Raw genomic sequence first — 17,743 nt, 5'->3', positions numbered from 1 at the left:
CTGATACATCTCACAACAAACAAACAAGAAATGGGTGAGGCTGGTGTCAGTAATAGAGTTCAAACATCTTGAATTCCCCACTGTGGCCACCCAGCCTGAGACAATGAGGAACCACCTTCTGCAGGGGTTCCTGTCAAGTCTGTGACTACAGCTTCTGCACATGGCTGGCCCCTGCTGGTGCTTGAGGATGATCGGCAGGTGATGTGGCTCTGCTACCAAGCTTTGTCTCTGCAGTAAAGGTCCAGGTCTCTCCGGGCTCAGCCTTTGTTCAGATCTGATGGCACACCTGTCACACTGGGAAAGTATCTTATTTACAGTTCAGGCGCTAGCACAGTTGGGACTGGGGGTGACTTCAAGAAGAGGAAGAACTCACAATTCTAATGAGTTCTAAGCTTCATATTTTTTATCCTGTACCCCAACTGGAGAGGTCAGCAGACTCCAAGGAACTGACTTTTTACCTGGGCAACCAGACAATGGGAAATTATCATCTTAGTCGCCAGCTCAGCTCTGGGCAGAATCCTGGGTCCCTCTGTTGACTCATATTGGGCAGCCTGATGGAGCTGGGTCCTGGAGGGAAGGCTAGTTATAACTGTGGTATGGTCTTGTCCAGTTCTTGGAATGTCTAGAATCAGAGCCACTGCTGCTCCTGAAGCCACCTGTCGGTTCAATTGGAGCTGGACTCTCCAGGTGAGGGTCTCCTGTATTGAGGATGGTTAGGTGGTGGGAAGCGGGTTTGCAGAAGCTATCTGACTTGCCCTTTACTTCCCATGCCTCAAGTCTTCCACTGCTCTCCAGTACCCTCAAACTCAAGCTACAAGAGCCTCACCTGGTCTCCCGGAAACCTGCAGCACGCTCCCTTCATGATCTTACATCTGAACCTGGTGATCCCTTCAGGGCTTCTCTAGCACCCTTCCCAAGGCTGACTCCAGTCCCTCAGGATGTGGTTTCTGACAGGGCAAGTGATGATCAAGGACCTAGTGTGTGTTGGGTGCCAGGCATGCCCAGCACGATTGTGACTCCCAAGCTTGCAGTTCAGGGTCTTGCTTTTCTTCTAGAGACAGGGCTTTTCCTGCGCTCAGGGGTGTGTGAGCCTAGCATACAGCAGGAGAGGTGCCTCACCTTGGAGTACCCTTCAGAACATATGGCTGAGCCCTAGCTCCTTCCTAGCTTGTGTCCTGTGTACCAGATGCTTCTACATCCCTGGGCTCTTCAGCAGGGTTGTGGGGCTTAGCTGTCCAAGAATGGGCAATGTGGGGAGTGGGGAGCTGCGTTATAACACACTCACTGACCAGCCATGTCCTGAGCCAGGGAGGACAGGCATGGTCCCTGCCAGAGAGATGAGAAAACCCACAAAGGTATGACTGAATGAGAGAGGTCTTGAAGAACTGATGAAGCATACAGAGGTGCCTCCTAGTGTCAGGCATCCAGGCTTGCTTCCAGGGGAGGTAGCCCTGCAGACGGAGAGAGAGTAGATGCCTATGCAGAGACTCAAAGGTTCGCAGGAGGAGTGGGAACCAGAGGGTTCTGGTCAGACAGATTTTGGAGAGATTCCCAGGGCTCTCTGGGTGGAGAGCCATGGAGGCCAGAGCCTGAATAATCTAGAGGCAGGAGGCAGGTGAGTTGCAGAGATGCGTGGAGGCAAAGGGATGGCCAAGGGAAGGCATGGGGCTGGTGCTCTCCTTTTCTGGACATCCCTGGAGAGATTCCCCTTGTCCTTCCCCTTCAGCATGTCACCATGTCACCAGAAACACGTTCCTGAGAAAGTGAGCTGAGGAAGCCGGAGTAGCCCCGTCCCTGTTTCCCCCTGTTTCTCTTGGAGCCCCATTCTCATTAGACAGACTTTGAGTGCCTACCCCTTCCTTGGGAGTCTGCTTTTTTTTATTTTTATTTTTTATGGTACCAGGTTACCTGGCATTTAAGAGACTGTGGAGATCCCGGAGCCCCGCTGATGTGTTTAGACTCCCTTAATCTGAACTGCTGCCCCTGTGAGACATTGCAGAGCTTGGGGCTCAGGATGATGGGCCAGGGATGAGCCAGGGCAGAGCCAAGATGAGATGCTGCTGCCTGGGGTTTCAAGTGGAATCAAGTGAGTCAGCTTCTGCAGTGCGTTCAGGCGTGCCCAGACTCGCAGTAGCTGCCTGTGGCAGGCACTTGAGTTAAGTGTGGCTAATTTGGTACAAGAACACGATGCCACCAGTAATTTTGCATTTTGGAGACAATAAGAGACAGTACAAGGCCTGTTTCAGATGTAGCAGGAAGGGGGGCAGGAGAGAGCAATGGACAAAGGGCTTGGTACAGGCGTGGAAGGGATTGGAATCTGCCAGCCACTTCCTGAAGCCAGGACCCTGGCATGGCACCTGCAGCCCCAAGGTTTGTTTTTTTCAAGACAGGGTTTCTCTGTGTAGTTTTGGTGCCTGTCCTGGATCTCACTCTGTAAACCAGGCTGGCCTCGAACTCACAGAGATCTGCCTGGCTCTGCTGCCTGGCACCCCTGGGGGTTTGTGGGAAAGGCAAACCCGGTCCTAGCTTGTTGAAGCAATGGGCCTGGGTAGAGGCTGAGGGTAGTGACTGTGTCTATTTATGTCATCATGAGTGCTAAGTCCCTCTGTTTGCTTGTCCCCTGGTACTTTCATCCCCTGCACCAGGAAGAACAGGAGGCCCTGGGGTGAGCTTGGCATAGAAGCCAGCCCCCGTGGCCAGGTCACAGCAGGTGGCAGGGTGAAACTGGGAGTCAGGACTTGACATTCCTGTATAAAAGCCTCCTTGCATCTTGGTTCAGCAGCACAAAGCCAACCTTCGTTCTAGGCCGAAGGAACTGGGTAGGGAATCTGCAGGGAGATGGTTCTGAGCTATGCCCCAGAGCCACAGCTCACCCCCACTCCTAGGTCCCCTCATTTAACTTCATCCTTCAACAAGCATTTTCTGAGCTCTGGGCACCCCTGTGAGTCAACCAGGCACGTGAGCCCTGCACATCCACTCTCACCCACGACCTTTTTGGCTGGGTGATCTTGCCTAATGCGGTCTGGTGGTGACTAGCAAGTCCCAGCTCCTGGTCACTGATGGACGTTGGAAGCTTCCTGTCATTTTCACCATTGTTTTCTTGGGCCAGTGGACACAGCCACAGAGGAAAAAGTTCCTTTCTTTGGGCTCTTGGTCACTAAGAAGCAGGTTCAGAAGCAGGAAGTTTGGGGTCCTAATACCATGCTTGGTGGGATGTTGTGAGAAAGGCTGAACTGAGGAGGACATCAGGGTGGTCTGATGAAGTGGGCTTCAGCTTTCCTCTGAGCTGACTGGCCTAGGGCAGTGTGTATCCTCAGTCAGCTTGAGGCTCCAGACAGCCCTCCATCTTATTTGCCTAAGACCAACACACCTTGTAGAGGGAAATGGTTAAGAGCAGGAGATTGACAAAACACTCCACACTAATGAAAACTAAGGTCTAATAATGTGTGATGTTTTGGTGGCACAAAAAAAAAAAAAAAAAAAAAAAAAAAAGAAGGCAAGTTCGTAGCAGGAAACAATTGTATTAAAAAGAGACCAATGATCCTAATGGCCACCTTAAGAAGTGGGGGGAAGGGAGCTAACTGGGGCTGTAGCTAAGTGGACAGAGCAGCTGCTGTGCATGCGCAGAGTCCTCCGTTCTTTTCCCAGCACCTTGTAAAGTGGGTCTGGTGGTGCATGCCTGTAATGCCAGCGCCTGAGAGGTGAAGGTAGGAGAGTCAGAAGTTCAAGGCTGGGCCGTCGATGTGGCTTAGCAGGCTAAGGTTTGCTCTCCGGAGCCCACTGTGGAAGGAGAACCTGTTCCCAAAAGCTGTCCTCTGACCTCCACAGAGACATAGTGGTGTCCATACCTCCCCTCACCTCATAATAAAATAAAGAGTTCAGGGTCATCTTTGGCCACATAGTGATTTTGAGGCCAGCTTGGGCTATATAAGACCTTGTCTAAAAAAAAGGGGGTGGGGCTGGAGAGATGGCTCAGGAGTTAAAAGCGCTGGCTGCTCTTCCAAAGGACCTGGATTTGACTCTCAGCACCCACATGGAGGATCATCATTGTAACTCTAGTTCCAGGAGATCTGACGCCCTCTCTTTTGGCCTTCTTGGGCACCAGGCATGCACATCGTGCACAGACATACATGCAGGCAAAACAACTATACACATGAAATAATAATGAAAAAAAAAACCTTAGGAAAAACATGTACATAGTGTTTAACTTCTTGCAGTGTGAGTATGATGCACGTTCCCCATTTACTCATGTGTTCATTGGCATTGATCAATAAAGTTCCATACCTTTTCCTAAGTCTTCAATCAGATTTATTTCTAGGAAGCTGCGCTATCTTGATATTGTGCTAAGTTGTATCATTTTAATATATATTTTTATGTCGAGGATCGAATCCAAGGCTCCAAGCCTGCTAACAATCATTTCTCCATTGACACCCCTAGCCCTAACCTTGAAAAAAAGTCTATTTGCTTAGTTCTATATTTTAAAGACTTACTTTATTATTTATTTTACATATGTTTGTCTGTGTGAGTGTATGCTGCATATGTGTAGGGACTTTGGAAGCCAGAACAGGGCATCAGATCCCCTGGAATTGGTGTTACAGGTGGTTGTGAGCCACCCAACATGGGTGCTAGGAACCAAACTTCAGTTACCTGAAGGAACAGCAAGCACTCTGGACTACTGAACCCTCTCTCCAGCTCACTGTTGAGTCCTGTTATGTACAAATATGACATTGTGCATTGATTTTGCATTCAACATTCTGCTATACTCAGTATTTCTGATAGTTGATCAGTAGGTTATTTCAGGTCTATGTGTACAATCCTGCCACCTGTGAAAATGACAGTTTTGTCCCTGCCTTTCTGGGAGTCTTTCCACCTTTTATTTGTTTTTCTTATCTTATTGCACTGGCCACAGCTGCTCCTGCAGTGCTGAAGGGACACAGTACGAGGTGAAATACTTCCTTTCTGGGGTCAGAGGGGAAGCTTTCAAATCCTCCCACCAAAAACTGCTTCTTCAGATCTTTCTTTTTAAATAGAGTATCTTTTATTGATTCTTTAAAGATACAAAAAAATTATTTATGTGCCTGAATATCTTGCCTGCATGTATGTAAGTGTACTGCGTGAATGCCTGGTCCCTGCCAAGGCCAGATGTGGGTATTAGACCACCTAGAACCAGAGTGAGGGATGGATGTCAGCTGCCCTGAGGGTGCTGAGAACAGAATCCAGGTCCTCTGAAAGAGTAGCAAGTACTCTTACCACTCAGCCATCTCTCCAGCCCTGAGAATTTTATACATGTAAACAGTGGATATTAATTAGTCCCACCCCTTTTTCCCCTTACTCCTCCTAAACAACCAGACCCCCCCAACAGGCTCCCTCCCCTCTTTAAGTCCTCTCCTTGCTTTTGTTTTTCCCTCCCAGAGTCCAGCTAGTGCTGCCTGTTGGCATGTTGACCGATCCTGTTGGCATCATCTTGGGTAGGTTTGGTGGAGGTAAGTACAGCCTCAGTGAGTTCATGGCCAGAAGACTGCACTTGGGGGCATCCTTCTCATCCTCTAAATCTTACTTAAAACCAGCAACAACATCATCATCATCAACAACAACAGGCTCTCATTGTGTAGACCAGGCTGGCCTTGAACTCACAGACATCCGACTGCCCCTGCCTCCTGGGTGCTGGGGTCAAAGGCATGTGCCCCAGCACCTTTGAGATAAGATTCTTGTTCTATTCCTGCGCTGTTTACACCAATCTCTTTTTTAATTATAATAATAATAATAATAATAATAATAAAATAATAATAATAATAATAAAATCTGTACCTCTAATATAAAACCAGCTCTTCATGGCTGCTCTTTTCACTGCTGAATTCCACTCTAATCTTTTGATATGTATGTTCACATCTCTATACATGAGATACTCTTTTTTTTCTAGGGCTGCGAACACAAAGTCCCTGGGGCACAAAGTGTGTGTTGTCTGTGCTGTGTTCCTGACCTCATCACTAAATGTTGAGTCGTTGGCCCCTTGCTTACCTTCTGGCTTAAACATTCTCATTTATTTTTAGTTTAATTTTAAGACTATGTCATTCTTACAATACAGTCAAAGAGTATGTCTGATCTGTGTTCTGGAAAAGTCAGGACAAGATTAGAATTGTGGCCAGCTTTCCACAAGTAGAGTTTACAGGTAAGTAATATGGCCCTCAGGTCCTGTGTTAAGGATTCTCTCTCTCTCTCTCTCTCTCTCTCTCTCTCTGTCTCTCTCTCTCTTGCATGTCTTTGTATGCACCACATATGTGTAGTGTCTTAGGAGGTCAGAAGAGGGTGTCTGATTCCCTCGAACTGGAGTTATAAATGGTTGCAAGCTGCCGTGTGGGTGCTGGGAATTGAACTTGAGTGCTCTGGAAGAGAAGCCAGTGCTCTTAACCACTGAGCCATCTTTCTAGTCCCCTTATTTTATTTTTTAAAGAGAGATTTATTTTTTAAAGATTTCATACATATGTGTGTGTGTGCACCACGTGTGTGCTAGTGCTCACAGAGGCCAGAAGATGGTGTTGGATCCCCTGGAACTGGAGTAAGGTGGTTTAGAGCCTTGCCGTGGGAATTAAACTGGGTCCTCTATAAAATAACTGTCAGTGCCCTTAACTGCTGAGCTCTTTGTAACCCTTTCAGCCTTATTTTTTAAGAGCTCATCAATTTGGCTAGGCTGGCTGGTCAATGAGCTGCAGGAATCAGCCTGTCTCTATGCCCCAGAACTGGATCTATAGACACACACCATCATACCCAATTTAACACGGATGCAGGGGATCTGAACTCAGGTCTTCATGCTTATGTGGCAGTTGCTTTACCAAGTGAACCATCTTTTTTTTTTTTTTTAAAGATTTATTTATTATGTATACAGTGTTCTGTTTGTATGTATCCCTGCAGGCCAGAAGAGGGAGCCAGATCTCATTATAGATGGTTGTGAGCCACCATGTGGTTGCTGGGAATTGAACTCAGGACCTCTGGAAGAGCAGCCAGTGCTCTTAACCTCTGAGCCATCTCTCTAGCGCCCCCAAGTGAGCCATCTTACCAGCTCCTGGTGTTCTCCAGTTTTAAAATCTTTCTTTCTCTTTCTGGTTTGGAGGAATTGGGGCTGGCTCTACCTGCTTTATGTGTCCTGCCCTGCCTAGCCCTAGTGAGTTCGGTGTTCCCAGACTGTTATTAATTGGCTTCCAGGTCATGTGACCTAAATCCTTGCTAGAAACAACCAGAGGGAGGATGGTTTATGTGGACTGACAGTTTCAAGTGCTTGCTCCCTGGTCACCTGGCCCCGTGCTGTTGGCCGGGACACTGTGGCGGTGGGGACATGTGGAGCAGAGTTGTTCAGCTGAGCACAGCCAGAAAGTGGAGAGACAGGGAGGCACCAGAGACATGATACCCATTAGTAACCTCTCAGATCTCCCTAAACACTGTCACTGTCTGGGGAACAAGAGTTCAACACATGGGCCTGGGGGGACATTTATTCAGTAACACCAGCCTAGTTCCTGGGCCCCTCATCTGGCATCAGCAGCCACTGCGTTCTGCAGTGCTGTGTACTGGGCGCAGAGTGGACCTGACCCATGGGCACAGGCCTCTTGCTTGGAGGTGGTATCAGTCTTCTTCTGCCTCTATGTGGCTACTCACTCAGGCTGCAGTGTCCCCAGATGTCACATGCAGAGTCAGAGCTGCTGGCTTTTCTGTTCTCTTCTTTTATAAGCCTATGTTGTATGTCTCCCTAGTCACAGTCCCCACCGATCACAGGGCTTGTCCTAGGTCCAGCCTCACTTTCATCTTAACCTGAAGCCTGTAGGCTAATGTCCCTACCACTCTAGAGAGGTTTGTGGGGAGGATGGTACTGCTGTAAGTGCCCTTGTAATCTCTGGGGTGTCACGGATCTGTACGTGCACAATGCCTTGTGCAGGGACCATGAGGTGAGAATTATGCACGGACAGCCACAGACCCCCTTTGCAATGGAGTGACTTTCACTTCTGGTCCTCTGTCACCTCAGTTCTGACAGATGGGCCCTCAATCTGAGAGCTGAGGACCTTAGTGTGCTTTGTAGAGACAGCACCTTCCCTACCTGACCTCTACACTGCAACCCTGGGAAGCAACAGGGCTGTGGTGGAGTTTGCACACTCCGTGTGGCAGGACATCCGGTCATCGCCGCTGCCTCCCCCCTTCCCCCCTCCCCCACAGAGACCCATTCCTCTAGCCCTCTTCTGTTCTTTATCCGCCCTCACCCTCCCTGTTCCAGCTTAAGCAGGGTTCCTCAGGGAGGCCTGTACCCTGTCTTTGCCTTCAAGGTATCCTTTTGCCTAGGCCTCTAGGCCAGCCCTGAAGATGCCCCCAGGGACGGGCCCATTGGAAGAGACCTAAAGACTCCGAGCTTTGGACTGAACTGCCGTGTTCAGACCCCATTGCTGTATCACAAGGGGGACAAGGTTGACTTCATTGTCTCCTCACCAGGGCCCCCGGCTGATGTCCCCACCCCCTCCCTCTGTCCCCTCTGAAGGGATCAGCGTTCAGACTTGGAATGTGCGTGCTTCTCTGAGAGGTCCAGTGTGACTTCCTGTTTGAAGATCTTCTAAGTTTATGGAATTTCAGAAACGCTCTGTTAATAAAGGCAGGGTGACCTTTGACCTTTCCCCCCCAACATCCTGTAACAGGAAGCCAGAGATTCACTTCTGCCCCACCTACCCGAGGGGAGCAAGGAAACATCCCTGGGAGGAAGGCCATTGCCTTTTGCCCTCCACCCTCATTCTGGAAAGTTCCATGCCCTCCCTTGGGGGTGACTGAGATACCCTTGCGGGATGGCTGAGGATAGTTAATGAGGATCAGAGCTCTGTATGGACAGCGGAGGCAGTTTTCCTCTCGTGGGGAGGTGGTACAGAGCCTGGGGGAGGGGAACATTACCTCCTGCTAAAACTGTGAGGACCCTTGGGGACCCTCAGAGCCTAGTTCTCCCACCCAGGGAGGGGTGGCAACGAGGCCATCAATTTAAGAGTTTTATTTACCTTGAACTACTCAGCCAAGCAGACACATTATTTAGGGACTAGAATAAAAAGCCATTCACTTTACTTCAATTGACCATTTAGTTCAATTTGCGTGTTAGTGCAGGTAATTACTGCAGTAATGACACGTGGTAATCGGGCTGATTGGGAGCCTGCCGGCTCTGTATTAATACCTCCCGTCATATACACTAATTACCCATGTGTTGCCATGGTTATCTGCATGGACGCCGTGTTAACGACACCCTGGAAACATAGAGCAATAGCGGGTGTTGAATTAAATCTTTGTGTTCTCTTAGAGCTAAAAGCGCGTTTCACATAAAATAATCATGAATAAAATGAGATCATCCTGGCGGAGTTGCCAGGAAGCTGATTAACTGAGCTGTGTAAATGTGACTTTACCCCACTCAAGAATCAGAGTCTCCCAAACGTTGTTGGGGTTGCTAGGCAACGCCCCAAGATTACATCACTCACACAAGCTGAGCTGCCCGCAATGTCATCTCTGCACGGTTACAGCACTTCTGTGGAGAGGGTGAGTGTTATAGAAATGACATTATTTCCCCCTGAGTGATGGGTATAAACGGCTGGCAGGCCTCTGAGGGCTGAGGAGGAAAGGTTTGGGAATACCTGTGTGACGCACTGGGGGTGCGACGGATGCTCCACGGGTGATGCTGATGTGTGCACATGGGAAGGTGTGTGCCTAGATGAGGGGGTCTGAAAACCTGCTCAGACAAGCCCACCCTCTTCCTGCCTGTGAGTGGGCCACTGGCAAAGGAGCTCCACAGCCTGAGCAGGGGAAAGTCTCCTGTCCCGCACCACTAGGGTCTGACTCCTGTTTCACCTGGAATGTCAGGGAGGAAACATCAGCGCAGAGGACCAGGAATGGTGCTGAGCTGTGTTACGGGGGGCAACCGAAGGGAAGCTGTATGGCCAGAGCAGAGAGCAAAGGAGGCTAGGAGGCCAGAGGTCACCTGACTGGCCTGTCTTGGGTAGACTCTCATCGGCCCCTTCTTTAGCCCACCACTCACCACTGGCCCTGCTGATCCTGTGACACCCTCCTGGAGGCTGTGTGACACTCCTCTCTGGGGCTCAATCTGCCAGACCATATAGGTCATTCCTATCCCACAGCCTTTGCACCCACCACCCCGTCGAATCCTCCCCAGATGTTCTCCAGCCCTCCAGCTCACTCTCTGACTTTCTGGGCTCTCAGCTCTGGTGCCCATCCTCGGGGTCTGGCTTCCCCCAGCTCCATCCACTCCTAGCTTGATTCTCTGTGTGACACATATATCAGAAACTGAGTTCTCTGCTTATGAGTGTGCTGAGTTCCATCACGAACTCGGAGTCCATGAAAGCAGTGGAAAGTTCCATCTCCATGTCCGTGTTCAGCATGCCGTTGTCAGCTTAGTAACACAATGGAGCTGATGACAGGTAGACACTCAGATGGCTTCAGGACATGCAGGGAATGGACACCTCCCCAGCACTGTCCTCAGCTCAAAGCAGGACAATGGCTCTCTGTCTCCAGTCCCTGGGAGGTAGCCCAAGGCCATGTGTGACTCAGTGGTACTCTTTCCTTGGTGTGGTGTCACAAGGGAACCAGAGAGGGAAGAACACAGGCATACTAGAAGCTGCCACTTGTCTTGAGAAACGTGTGATACTGGCCACTGTGTAGAAAGCTTTCAGGGGAGAGCCACCACAGGGCTGCCTGAGGGTCCCCAGAGAATACTGATTTGGGGATGTCCTTCAGGGAAAAGACAACTATGGCTTCTGGCTGAGAGTTCAGCATGGAGATTGAGGATTGTCCGAGTGTATATTCTTTCAGTGGGGTGGGACGCATGGTTGGCTTGTGGGGCTGGGGCTGGTCCAAAGCTGCAGGCTTGGAATGGGAAAGTAGAGGGTTCCTAGGATCCCTCAGAGAGTGGCTTAGAAGGGGTGAGTTTTGAGGTAAATAATGGAGGGACTTCTGGGCCATCCTAATGGAAGCTCTGTCCCCCCGAATGACAGGCCACCTTGCATGAGTACCCAGGGCTCTTGGTCATAATTTAGGACCACACTTGTATTTGGCTGTTTCTGCATGCTGGGCATGCAGACCAGGCCCAGCTTCTGCAGGCAGGTGCTCCACCACTAAATGCTCACTCTCTCTGTCTCCACCCCCCCTCTTTCTCTCTCAATTAGGATCTCTTTAAGTTGTCTAGATTGGTCTTTTACTCCTGGGCTCAAGCAATCCTCCTGCCTTAGCCTCCTGAGTAGACAGGGCTGCCCAGCAGCTGTGCACCCAGCTTAGAGTCATACCTTCAGATGAAGTGCTTTATATAGGAAGGGCAAGGTGGGGACAAGGCAGGTGTGGGGATAGCCTGGCCTGGAGTGTGTGTGTGTGTGTGTGTGTGTGTGTGTGTGTGTACACTATGCAGTGACTTTAGATGATGGCCATCACTGACACCAAGGCAGTGGGCTCATGGGCTCCCCATGTGGAGAGAGTGTTCTGTCCCCCACTTCCTTGGTGAGTCCAAGTTCCCAACAGTCCAAGTGAGTCCTCAGCACTCAGGCCAGAGAGAATGGCGAGGGCCATGGGGCTGACGTGAGCTGCATACTTCTTATACACATCGGCCCATGGTCTACTGCCAGGATCTCGCCAGACATGTCATTTATACACCAAGAATGACAACAGTGAGGACTCAACTAGAATCCTGTCAATAACTGCACTCAGCCAGGGTACGGGGGCTCACGAGGCCCTGGCAGAGACTCTGGGAGCTACTAGGCCCCAGGCTGACCCATGACAAGGGCCTGAGGGCTAGGCATGCCCGGCTGCATATTTCCCATGGTTGTGTGTGATGACATTCTGCCAGCTCTCCTTTCTGCCAGATCTAGCATACCTGCTAGATTTGGAAACTGAGGCCCAGTTTTTTCATCATGTTATCCGTGAGTGCTTTCCAATTCCATTCGTGGGGATGAAATGCTCTACAGGGGTTAAGAGCAAAGCCTGGGAAGGCATGCTGACTTCCCACTTGCCTTTCTCTCCTCCTGTGAAGCCCGAACAGTGCCAACATGCTCCCAGAACCTGCTTGGGAAATGCTCTGGCAGGGAGGATTTGGCACATGCTGGCTGTAAGCAGGGCAAAGATCTTCTCGGCCTCAGCTCCCAGATTTGTAGCCACTGCCAACGCTCCTCAGCCCAGACCCTCTGACACACATGCTCTTGCTTCCAGCAGCGAGGGGTCCCCGCCAAGCCCATACTCACCACATCTGAGCCATTCCATGATATTTTTTGGAGGGTTCCAGGTCCATCCTGTGATCTGGATCCTCCTCCTTTCTGCTACAAGCCAACCCAACCCTGTAGCCAATGTGTGGCCAAGTAGGCCACAGCCCATGGAGGCTGACTTACAGTGTGCTATGCTGGTACTGCTCAGTATTGGCAGGGCTAGGTCTTTGGGACCCCCCATAGTTGAATGATAACAACTTGCTGGAGCCGGTTCTTAGCAGACCTCCAGGGCCAAAGGAAGCAATGAAACTCAAATTGGGAGACAGAGAGAAACCCAGAAAGTTCTGGAATTCTAGCCAGGCATAGTAGCACAGACCTATACTCCCAACTCCCAAGAGACAGAGATGAGCGGATGAGGAGTTCAAGTCAGCTTTGAATACATAGTGAGTCTGAGGCTAGCCTGGGCTATCGGAAATTTTTTCTAAAAAAACAAAAGTTCTAATGGGGTTGGGAAAATGACTCAGTGGGTAAGAGTGCCTGTTCTGTAAGCTTAAGGACCTGCATTTGAATCCTTGGCACCCATGTAAAAAACTGGGCATGGTTGTGCATGCTTATAACCCCAGTATTGAGGAGAAGAAGATAAGTAGACCCTGACAGCTCGGTGGCCAGTCAGCCTAGCAGAGGAGGTGAACGTCCAGTTCAGAGAGACCCTGACTCCAGACAATGAGGCAGCAAGCAATAGAAGATGATACCCAGCGTCCTGCTCTGTTCTCCACACGTGCACATGCACTGACATGCATGCACCACACACAATCTCCTGCTACACACACTTGTTCAGAGAGAGTGCTCCATGCTCAGTGCCCAGAGGTGGTAAACTGGGGCTGGGGCTGAAGAAGCAAATAGCTGGTCAAGGTTGAGGCCCCGAGTGGGCGTGGCTACTGGCACATGCTAGTTAGCTACAACTCCTCTTGGGGTGCCTCCTGGCTGGCTCGAACCTGTTGCTCTGCCTGTCTCTCTTTGCAAGTCACAGCACACCCTGCGGCACAGGCAGATACTGTAAAGATGAAGATGCTGAGGCTCAGATAGATGACATCACCCGAGAGCCGGCCATTAGCAGAGTTGGCCTCTGGGTCCACTCCTCACGTGGGGACACAGGAAGCAGGAAGTGGACCAGAGACAGGGCTCCTGTCCCTGTCCTCTGGGCCTGGAATGGGAAGTATCTGCTCACAATGGGGGAACAATTGCCTCACATAGGCTCATTCTTTCTTTCTCAGCCTCCTTGGCTTCCTACCCAGGAGCTGCTGGTAGGTTGTGTTGGTGGAGGTAGTGGCTAGTGCCTAGGGACAGCTGTCCTAATCAGCAGAAACAGCTGGCCTTCCTTTCTCTCCTGAAGACCTTGGTCCCACTGCTCTCAGGCTCTGATGTGGTTCAAGTTTCTCCAGGGAGAGTGTGGCATCTCATCCTGTAAAGGTGATAAGTAGCAGCCACTGTGGTGGCTGTGGGTGCCCAGTGGCAAGAAGCATGAAGGCTGATTCATCTGGCACTCAGCACAGCCCAGTGATGCTGCCAATATCCTGAGCTGATTTGCTTAGTGGAGGGAAACATCGACATCCAGAGACCCATTTTATAAACCATGCCCGAGATGCTCACTAGTGTGGGGTTATTTTTTTTTTTTTTTTTTGGTTTTTTCGAGACAGGGTTTCTCTGTGTAGCTTTGCGCCTTTCCTGGATCTCGCGCTGTAGACCAGGCTGGCCTCGAACTCACAGAGATCCGCCTGCCTCTGCCTCCCGAGTGCTAGGATTAAAGGCGTGCGCCACCACCGCCCGGCTAGTGTGGGGTTATTAAGAGCCCCAGTGGGCTTCATGTCATCATCTGTAGTAGAGAGTGAGAAGGTTCCTTGTAGGTTGGTAGAGGGCATGGCATATGGGCAGTGGGAATAGTCTAAATGGCTTTGGGGTGTTTGCTAAGCACCTACTCTATATAATCTGGAGCCAGGGTACTGTAGTGTCAAGACCTACATTCAAATTCAGCTTTGCCCATGCTCAAAAGTGACCTTGTCCAAGCAAAGGTACCTAGGAGTCTTTCTTTTCTAATCTGTAAATGGGAACTGTGTGACATACAGATGGAGTGTATCTGGAAAGCAGAGTCAGTGGCACAGGCTGATGCCTTATCTCCCCAGCTGTTCTCCTCCAGGCCCCACTAAACTGTGTGCACCAGGTCACTTCTCTGATGTAGGGTGTTCTTGCTGTGACTCCAGAAGGGATCTAGAGGGACATCCTAAGCTGCATGCAGTCTGCTGTGCTATGTGCTGAGAGTGTAAGATTAGAGGGGACCAAAGATAATTGCTCCAGGCTGCCCTCTTGGAGGCAGAGGTTGAATCATCCCAGCCTTCATGTAGAAGTGGGAACCACATCGAGCTGTCTAAGGTCTCTGTAATCATGTGAGATGCAAGGAGTTGTAGAGTGGGGTGGGTGTCCTTGGACATGACCCCCCTGCCTCATTATCCCCAGTGGGAGAAGGGGACTTCTCATAGCTTTCTAAAAGGAGTGGGGTGTCCCAGGAAACCAGGATGTGGCAGCAGTTCCATTATCTGGATTCTGAAATGTACGGAATCTGGGTTTGCTCTACTCCCTGGTTGCTGTGTGCCTTTGGGAAAGTTATCCACTTCTCTGTGCTTATGTGATCTGCTGTGGACAATGGGCATGATGACAGCCCCAGCATCCTGGGCTGTGGTGAGGATCACACTGTTAGCACACTCTTCTTGAGCTCCAAGGAAGGCAAGGAGGAGGGAGCAGAGGACAAAGCCGGGACCATTTGAGGTGATTTCTTACAGGAAGCTCACTGAGCACCAGCCACTCAGGAAGGATGACTCCACTGTGGAGGAGGACCTCCAGGGAAGGGCCTCAGCCCAGGGAAGCTGGATGGGAACTGAGTGGAGGTAGGACTCCAGAGACCCCCATAGCTCACCCTCCCCATCCCAAGCCCTGTGCCTTATTTCACCAGTGATGCCTGTCACACCCTGGGGAAAGTGTGAGGTGTGAGGAGACCTCGTCCCAAGCCTGTAGTGTGGTGTGCCTCTGACTTGCACCTGTCAGGTTGTGGTGGGGCAGAGACGGTCAGGTTCCTGGTTGAAGGCTGAGGTCAGCCTAGGGCTGCCGACTTCACATGTGTGTGAGGGAGGTCTGCATGGTGGACCTTTCACCAGGCCACAGAACCCCACTTGGCCTTCCTGCCAGGCCCCAGGAAGGAAGGAAGATGGGGACGTTCCTAGCACAGAGTTGCACTTGCCCTTGACTTTGGTTTTTGATGGACAGATCTCTTCTCTGTACACCAGAGCTGTCTGCCTCTGGGTTTGTACTGCAGACCTCAGGGGTGGGGCGGGGGCTGGTGTAACATCAGTGTCCCACACGGGGACACAGAAGCAAATCTTGTCAAGCAAATTCTTTTTGCAAAAGGAGGGTGTCTAGAACCCAAACTGGGCTAGCAACACGCTGGGGCCAACATGTCTCCAGCCTTTTATCCCGGATGTAGGTGGTGACTGTGTCTTCTTCATTGATGTGATTGGCTAATAGATGCGAAAGGAAAGAGAGAAGAAAAGTTCAGGAAAGAGTCCCAGAGTCTCTGGTTGGTTGGACAGAGGAGCTTAGCAAGAGCATGGGGTCTTTTTTTTTTTTTTTGAGACAGCCTAAGCTGGCCTTGAACTTCAGAACCTCCTGTCTCCACCTCCAGCTATCCCAGCCCCTTGCAAAGGAGCCATGTGTGTGACACAGGGGCCATTATGAAAACTTTTATTAGATGAGGGTCAGGAGCCCAGAGTCACCAGCTTATCCTCCACTCTGGCCTGTCTAACCTCCACTTCCCGCCCTTGGCAGGTGAGGGTCGCCATGGGGGTCCCAACTGTGTGAAGATCATCACACACAACTGGACAAAGTCTTGAGAGAGTGCTTGTGGACTCTTGGGAAGTGGTATTCAAGACTGCTTCATAGAAAGAGCCTCAAGAACGGGCTGGTCAGGGTCAGGAAGACGTCTCCCTTTTTTATAGCCTTGTCCTATGAGTTAGTTCAGCCCTCTGCAGATGGGCCAAATGCCTACTATGAGGATGAGTGAGTACTCCATTGATGTTCTCAGTTCCTCCTGGGGAGGCCAAGGATGGGAAACTGAGGCCCATGAAGAGGTAGTCAAGCTGGCCTGTTACCTAGGAATGCAGCCGCTCACTCTGTGTTCAACACAGCTTTGGTACGGCGTCTTTTTGTTTTTTCTTCCATGAGCCTCCCCCGCCTCAGTTGTTACCTACATCTTCCTCTGATGCCCTCTCTGAGGTCTTTTACCTCCTTTCACTACAGTTTACAGCTGGGGGTGTCTCCTCGGGGGTCCCCAGACCCTACTGCAAGGGGCCTGTGGTATGGCAAGTGGTCTGTAGCCAATGTTGACAGAGAGGGGCATGCAGGGCTCTCTGCACCTTCAGCAGCCAGCCCTACCCTCTTTCACCGGGGCCGTTTCCCTGACTCCTGATTTTTCATTACAGCAGCACACAGGCGCCGAGCTGCCCAAGGTCACAGAGCTGCGAGAGGAGCAGAATGAGGCCATTACACCAGCCTCTAATGTCCCTGCGGCCTCAGCTCGCTAGCTGCCTCGATCAAGCACCCGGGACACTCCAATTTCCGCCTGTCCTGAGGTGATCGTATCAGGGCCTGAGTGATCTCCTTGCCGGCGGGCAGTAGAGATGCTGTGGCAGCAAGCTGGCTGTCCCCCTACTCGGCCACCTTCTGAGTCCACCCATCCTCTCCCTTGGGAACAAAGGGAGGCACCAGCTGAGACCATTGGCTGAGAAATGGCTGGCAGGCTGTCTCCCTGCGCCTCACCCTTGCCCTGTAAGAGTTCAGGCTCAGTTCAGCTGCTGGCTGGCCAGGAGCACCACTCACTGCCCATCAGTCTGGCTGGCTGGGAGGGCTGGGATGCTAGGCTCTAGCTGGGCTGCACGGGATGTGTGGGTGAGGAGTTACACTGGCTGTGTAGTGAGGGGGATACTGGCTACCCTCAGAAAGTCTCAGGCCCCAGACTTCTGTCACCAGTATTCCTTTGTGAAAGGCCTGCGGTCTGGGGATATTGGCTTCTGCTGAGCCCTATGTTGACCCCGCCCGCGCCCCCCACCCCCCTGCCAAGGGCAGGATCTGGGGTGAGATGGACCAGGGTAGAGAATGAGTTGGTAACTCTGGATCTCTGATCCCCATCATTTATAAGTTTTTGTGATGGTCCACTTGCTACACATGGCCCAAGGACGTGGTGGCTGTGACGCTTGCTCTGGGCTGGGAAACTTTTTATTAGAATCTGTCTCAACAAAAAAATGGCAAAAAATGCAAGTGTCTGTCCTGGGGGAGGAAGAGACAGGCTGTGGCCATCCCTAGACAGAGTCATCAGCAATCGACAGAGGAGAATGTAGTGTGGGGCCCCTTAGCCGCCTGGTGCTGACTTGGAAGTGGCTGTGGCTATACTCCGGACCATAGCATTGAAATAGAGCCTAGGTAGACAGTGCTCA

At 51.0% G+C, this 17,743-nt stretch overlaps 1 protein-coding gene across 1 annotated transcript in view; it reads left to right on the top strand.

The window, feature by feature from the left end:
- The first annotated feature begins 9,426 nt into the window (after positions 1-9,426).
- The window catches only part of Rxra (retinoid X receptor alpha), a 195,246-nt gene continuing 186,929 nt past the window's right edge, over positions 9,427-17,743 (top strand). The window contains exon 1 of the mRNA XM_052723429.1: positions 9,427-9,543. The gene's annotated coding sequence lies outside the window, so the exon portion shown is untranslated. The remainder of the gene's footprint in view (positions 9,544-17,743) is intronic.

This window comes from Peromyscus californicus, unplaced genomic scaffold (genome assembly GCF_007827085.1).
Source record: "Peromyscus californicus insignis strain IS unplaced genomic scaffold, ASM782708v3 Scaffold_7__1_contigs__length_154581171, whole genome shotgun sequence".
NCBI classification, from domain to species: Eukaryota; Metazoa; Chordata; class Mammalia; order Rodentia; family Cricetidae; genus Peromyscus; species Peromyscus californicus.
This window is presented reverse-complemented; position numbering and strand designations above follow the sequence as displayed.